Below are 4,868 nucleotides of genomic sequence, written 5' to 3'. Positions count from 1 at the left end.
AGCTCTGACCGACTCATTCTCCTCGCTGTCCTTTCCCCAGCACTCACCGGGCAGGAGTGGGGCTAGGCCCTGGGATACAGGGGGTGAGGCCCGATCCCAGCCCCTGGGATTTCACAGACCAACAGGTGATCTGTGTGCCAGAGCTGGGGTTGGGGAACACAGGGTGTGGGGGCCTACGGGAGCCCCAAGGAGGTACCTCACCTGCTTGGAGGGTCAGAAGCCCCAGTATGTTCATGGGTTGGGCATCTCCATGAAGCCTGGGCCAAGGGCCTTTAAAAACCCCGGATTTGTCTTTCTGGTCACAAGGAGACTCAACCTGTGGCGACCAGTAACGCTAACGATCCCCATAATCCCCTCCTGAACTTTAGCAATGCTCTAGGCAGGGGCACCGGCCCATTCTCTCAAGTCACCCCCAACACTCCTGATGGATAGGTCCCATCATGGCACCCGTTTCACAGAGGAGCGAGTGGTGCAGCCGGTCTGGCCTCACAGTAATAGACACACCATCCATCCATCCATCCATTTACTTACTCAGTGAATGTTCACTGAGCACCTACTGTCACTGTTGTAAGTACTGGAGATGTAGCAGACTACAACATAGATAAACTCCGGTGAGCTCCTGTCTTTGTGGAGTTCATACTCTACTGGGTAGAGTATAAAGGAAACACAGATTAGAGAGTGAGCGTGTTTCAACAGGCCAGATCGTTGGTCCCTTCTAACCCAGTGACTCTGCCCAGAGGAAGGGTGGGAGCGACCTCCAGAGCCAAGCTCTCTCACTATTGTGAGCTCAGATGTGGGGGGGCTCTGACCCTCTGAGCCCGTGGGGCCCTGATGGAGAAGCTCCCAGCACCCTGGCAGGTCCCCCTGGCTCATCCATTCCTAAGTGCAGTGCCCCTCGCTGTCTGCAGTTGACACTGGCTGGCCACACGGACCTTGGCTGGGACTGCTGGCCAGACACCTCCACAAATATGGCGGAGTTTGTACCGTTTACATGGCAGCTCCTAGCGCCAAAGGTCACTGTCCCTGGAGAACTCGGAGGCTGAAGTGTCCTTAAGACCTAGCCTTGGAAGTCCTATCACAATAACTTCTGCCGTCCCCTATTGTCACCGGCCTCTCTAAGGTTGGCTCAGCTTCGAGGAGAGAAGACGTAGGCCCCATTTCTTGACGGGCACGGTGCCAAAGAATTTGTGGGTACGTTTTCAAACTGCCACACAAAGCCGGGAGTGGTGGCCCCAGATGCACTTGGGAGGTCTGAAGGCAGAGTCTACACATTAGGCCATAGGACTTCACGGGATGCCAGGCTGCCAGGAAAGAGAGGGCAGGGTCTTCACCAAGGCAGTGGATCTGGGCATGGAGAGGGGACAGAGAGGACACTCATGAGGGGAAAGTTCTATCCTGTCCCTCACGGGCATCCCAGCCTGGATCCACACAGAGGATCGGGGACTGCTGGGCTGGATGGGTGGTTCTGAGAGGTGGGGGTGTGCATGCTCAGGGAACCCCTTCTGGATGTGTGTGGGGGGGTGCTGAATCAGGACGTAGCACTGGGGACCAGGGAGGAGGAGCCCTCAGTGGGTAGGTCACAAGTCAAAGTCCTCAGGGTTTTCAAAAGGAGCCGGTGAGGGAGCATGAGGGATGTCAGATCCCACTGCCCGGAGCGTAGCCACCACAGTGAAATCTGGGAAGTGAAACTTTTTCAGATTTCTCATTTGTTGTTTGAGGTCGGCTTTCAGCGGCTCCCCCCGCCCCACCACCAACCCCCACTCGGAGCTGCAGACCGAGGCCAGGGGCCCAAACCGCCCAGAAACTTGCCTGGGGGCTGTGGGAGAGGGAGGGCTGCTGGCTCCCAGGTGACCCCTCCTTGGGGATTCCCAGTGAGAAGGTGGTGATCTCACGAGGCCTTCTCCTTTAACACCATGGGGGTTGCGGCCGGGAGGGGGCAGGGCAGGGACTCTGGCCGGGGAGTCAGTCTGGGTTTTGGTGGCAGCTCCTCGGGGAGAGATCTGTGTGACCTTCAGAAGTCACTTCCCTCTCGAGTGCTCCGTTTCCTCATCCATCAAATGTCAAGTCAGTTGATCTTTAAAGGCGCTCCCCTCCACTGACATCACCAGCTGACCATCTCACCTCTCGAGAGAAATCATTCACCCCAAATCCTTTCTCTTAGCGCCCACCCAGAGCCCGCCGGCTAGACAAACACACAAAGTGTTCCTAAAGATGAAGGCTCCGATTCAGCCCAGATCCACCTTGGTCTCAGGTGGAGCCTCTCCGCGGCCACACCTGATCCCTCCCACCTCACCCCATTCCCAGGGAAGCTGGGGACAGTGTGGATGGCTTGAGGCTGTCAGCCCCACCGTGGGAACCACCATGTACAACGACCCTCCTTCCCAGGGATCAAGAGCATCTCTCCGAACCCTTGTCCAGGCACCCACCAGGGGGGGCACTGAGGGCGAGAGTGAGAGGGAGGAGATGGAAAAGTCTGAGGCTCGGGTGCCCACCCAGCCCGTCCTTGGCCAGGACGTCTGCTTGGGGCTTGTCGCAATGCTTATTCATCGTCCGGGGTCATTCACGCTTAATATTCGTCTTCTTGGCCAGACTGGAAGCTCCATGAGGGTAGGGGCTAGTTCTGGTTCACTGCTTTATCCTCAAGGCTTGGAACCGTGACTCGCATATAAAAGATGTCCAATAAATAATTGTTAAGTGAATGAATGCATGAATGAATGAATGAATGCTTTTATTTTTTTTTATTTTTTAAAAAAATTTTTTTTTCAACGTTTATTTATTTTTGGGACAGAGAGAGACAGAGCATGAACGGGGGAGGGGCAGAGAGAGAGGGAGACACAGAATCGGAAACAGGCTCCAGGCTCTGAGCCATCAGCCTAGAGCCCAACGCGGGGCTCGAACTCCCGGACCGCGAGATCGACCGCGAGATCGTGACCTGGCTGAAGTCGGACGCTTAACCGACTGCGCCACCCAGGCACCCCGAATGAATGCTTTTAAAGTGCCTTTAGGGGCGCCTGGGTGGCTCAGTCAGTTGAGCGTCCAGCTTCGGCTCGGGTCATGATCTCCTGGTTTGTGAGTTCAAGCCCCGCGATGGGTTCTGTGCCGACAGCTCGGAGCCTGGGGCCCGCTTTGGATTCTATGACTCCCTCTCTCTCTGTCCCTGCCCCGCTGACTCTCTCTCTCTCTCTCTCTCTCTCAAAAAGTAAATAAACATTTAAAAAAAAATTTTAAGTGCCTTCAAACTACTGGGGAAAGATCAGGCACATACAAATACTGTGATAAAAAGCTTTTCATGTCACTCAACATTTATTATTAATACACCAGCTAATGTACACCGGGAGCTATCTCTGTGCCAGGCTCGAGTTGCCAGATTAGCAAGTAAAGATACAAGATACCCCGTTAAATTGCAGGTAAACAACGAATAGTTTTTTTAGTGTAAGTATGTCCCACGCAATATGGGTGTTTTGCATCTTATTCTCTAATTGTCACGCCAACGCTCTGGGAGGAGTATTATTATTCTGCCCTTTTACAGATGAGGGAACTGAGGCACAAGAGAGCTAGGTAACCTGTCCGACGTCACACCACTGCAGTGTGGCCAAATCAAGGCTAGATCCTGAGGGGCTGGAGCCTCCGGTCAGCCCGCTCGCTCACCACCATGGTCTCCAGTCTCCCAGCAAGTATCCATAAGTGGTAGGCACTGGCCTGGGCTCTGGGACCCAACGGGGAAAGAAAGATCCGCTTTGGCAGGGGTGGACAAGAAAAGCTTCCCAGAGGAGGGACAGGCGAGGAGGTGGGACACAGGGGAGGCAGAGTCTTGTGGGAGGCAGGTCAGGGAGAGAGAGCAACTCAGACATGGACCCACCAGCCCATTGGCAGCTGTGACACCCCCCCCCCCCCCCACTCTGAGCCTTGACTCTGCTGGGAAAAAGAGGCACAACACAGACCCACAGTCTCTTACCTAGACTCCTGGGAGCCAGATGGGTTTTCAAATTCAGAATTTTTCAGATTTTAGAAAGGAGATTCTAAAATATGCATCAATTGTATATGATACAGCACCTCCCGGGGAACCTAGGACAGACTCTCCTGTACTCAAGACGGGTACATTTCTGCAGCAAAATGTATTAAGCGTCCACATTTCAGCAGGATAAAGACTGGAACTCCGTCTCTTTGCGGTTCAAGCCAGGTTTTGCCGTCCTGTAAATGTGGCTGCCGGGCATTTGGAGATTCTCGAATTGGGGACAGGGAAGCATACACCCATCCTCTCTAAGGCCGGTCGTGGGTCCCCCTCCGCAGAAAAGGCGCTTGTCCCCAGGCTTCCCTGCCCTCCTTCCCAGCCGCCTACGGGGGACCTGGGAGGAGACCGGGTGGCTGGCGCGGAGGCGGCTGAGGAGTTTCCAAATAGGAAAACCAGCGGCTGCGGGCCCAGGACGAGGCCGGGCGTTCCCGGGCTGCCTGGGCCGTGAGTCACCGGGTCGGCAGCAGGCAGCGCGCAGGAATGCGGCGGGGCGATCGCCGGGCCGGGGGTGGGCGGCGGCGGGCAGGCGAGGCGAGGGCACCGCTGTGCGCCAGAGTCGCGGGTGACTAAGCAAGACCCACCCCGCCGACCCCCAGCATCTGGCGCTGCCCCGCGCGCCCCCTTGTCCCGGCCCCGCGCCTCCGCGGCCAACGCTCCCCCTGGGAGGCCCCCCTTCCCCCCGCCCCTGCTCAGGGGCCTCCGAAGAGGATGTGGGAACAAACAGTCCTTCCATGTCTATTTGTAGACCATCCTTTTCGTTTTGAATTATTTTTTTTCAAATGTCTAGTGTCTTCATACACCTCAAAAAGGTAGACACAAGGGTCTCGAAGAGGTATTTGCACACCCGTCTTCACAG

At 55.8% G+C, this 4,868-nt stretch overlaps 1 long non-coding RNA gene across 1 annotated transcript; it reads right to left on the bottom strand.

The window, feature by feature from the left end:
- Nucleotides 1–506: 506 nt before the first annotated feature.
- Nucleotides 507–4,550, bottom strand: LOC122485716. The gene is made up of 2 exons (XR_006297922.1): nt 3,956–4,550; nt 507–1,344 (listed from the first exon to the last, which is right to left on the bottom strand). It is a non-coding gene; the product is annotated as an uncharacterized LOC122485716 (long non-coding RNA).
- Nucleotides 4,551–4,868: the final 318 nt, after the last annotated feature.

Source organism: Prionailurus bengalensis, chromosome E1 (genome assembly GCF_016509475.1).
Source record: "Prionailurus bengalensis isolate Pbe53 chromosome E1, Fcat_Pben_1.1_paternal_pri, whole genome shotgun sequence".
NCBI classification, from domain to species: domain Eukaryota; kingdom Metazoa; phylum Chordata; class Mammalia; order Carnivora; family Felidae; genus Prionailurus; species Prionailurus bengalensis.
Note: the sequence above shows the minus strand (reverse complement) of the source record. Positions and strands in the feature narration are given on the sequence as shown.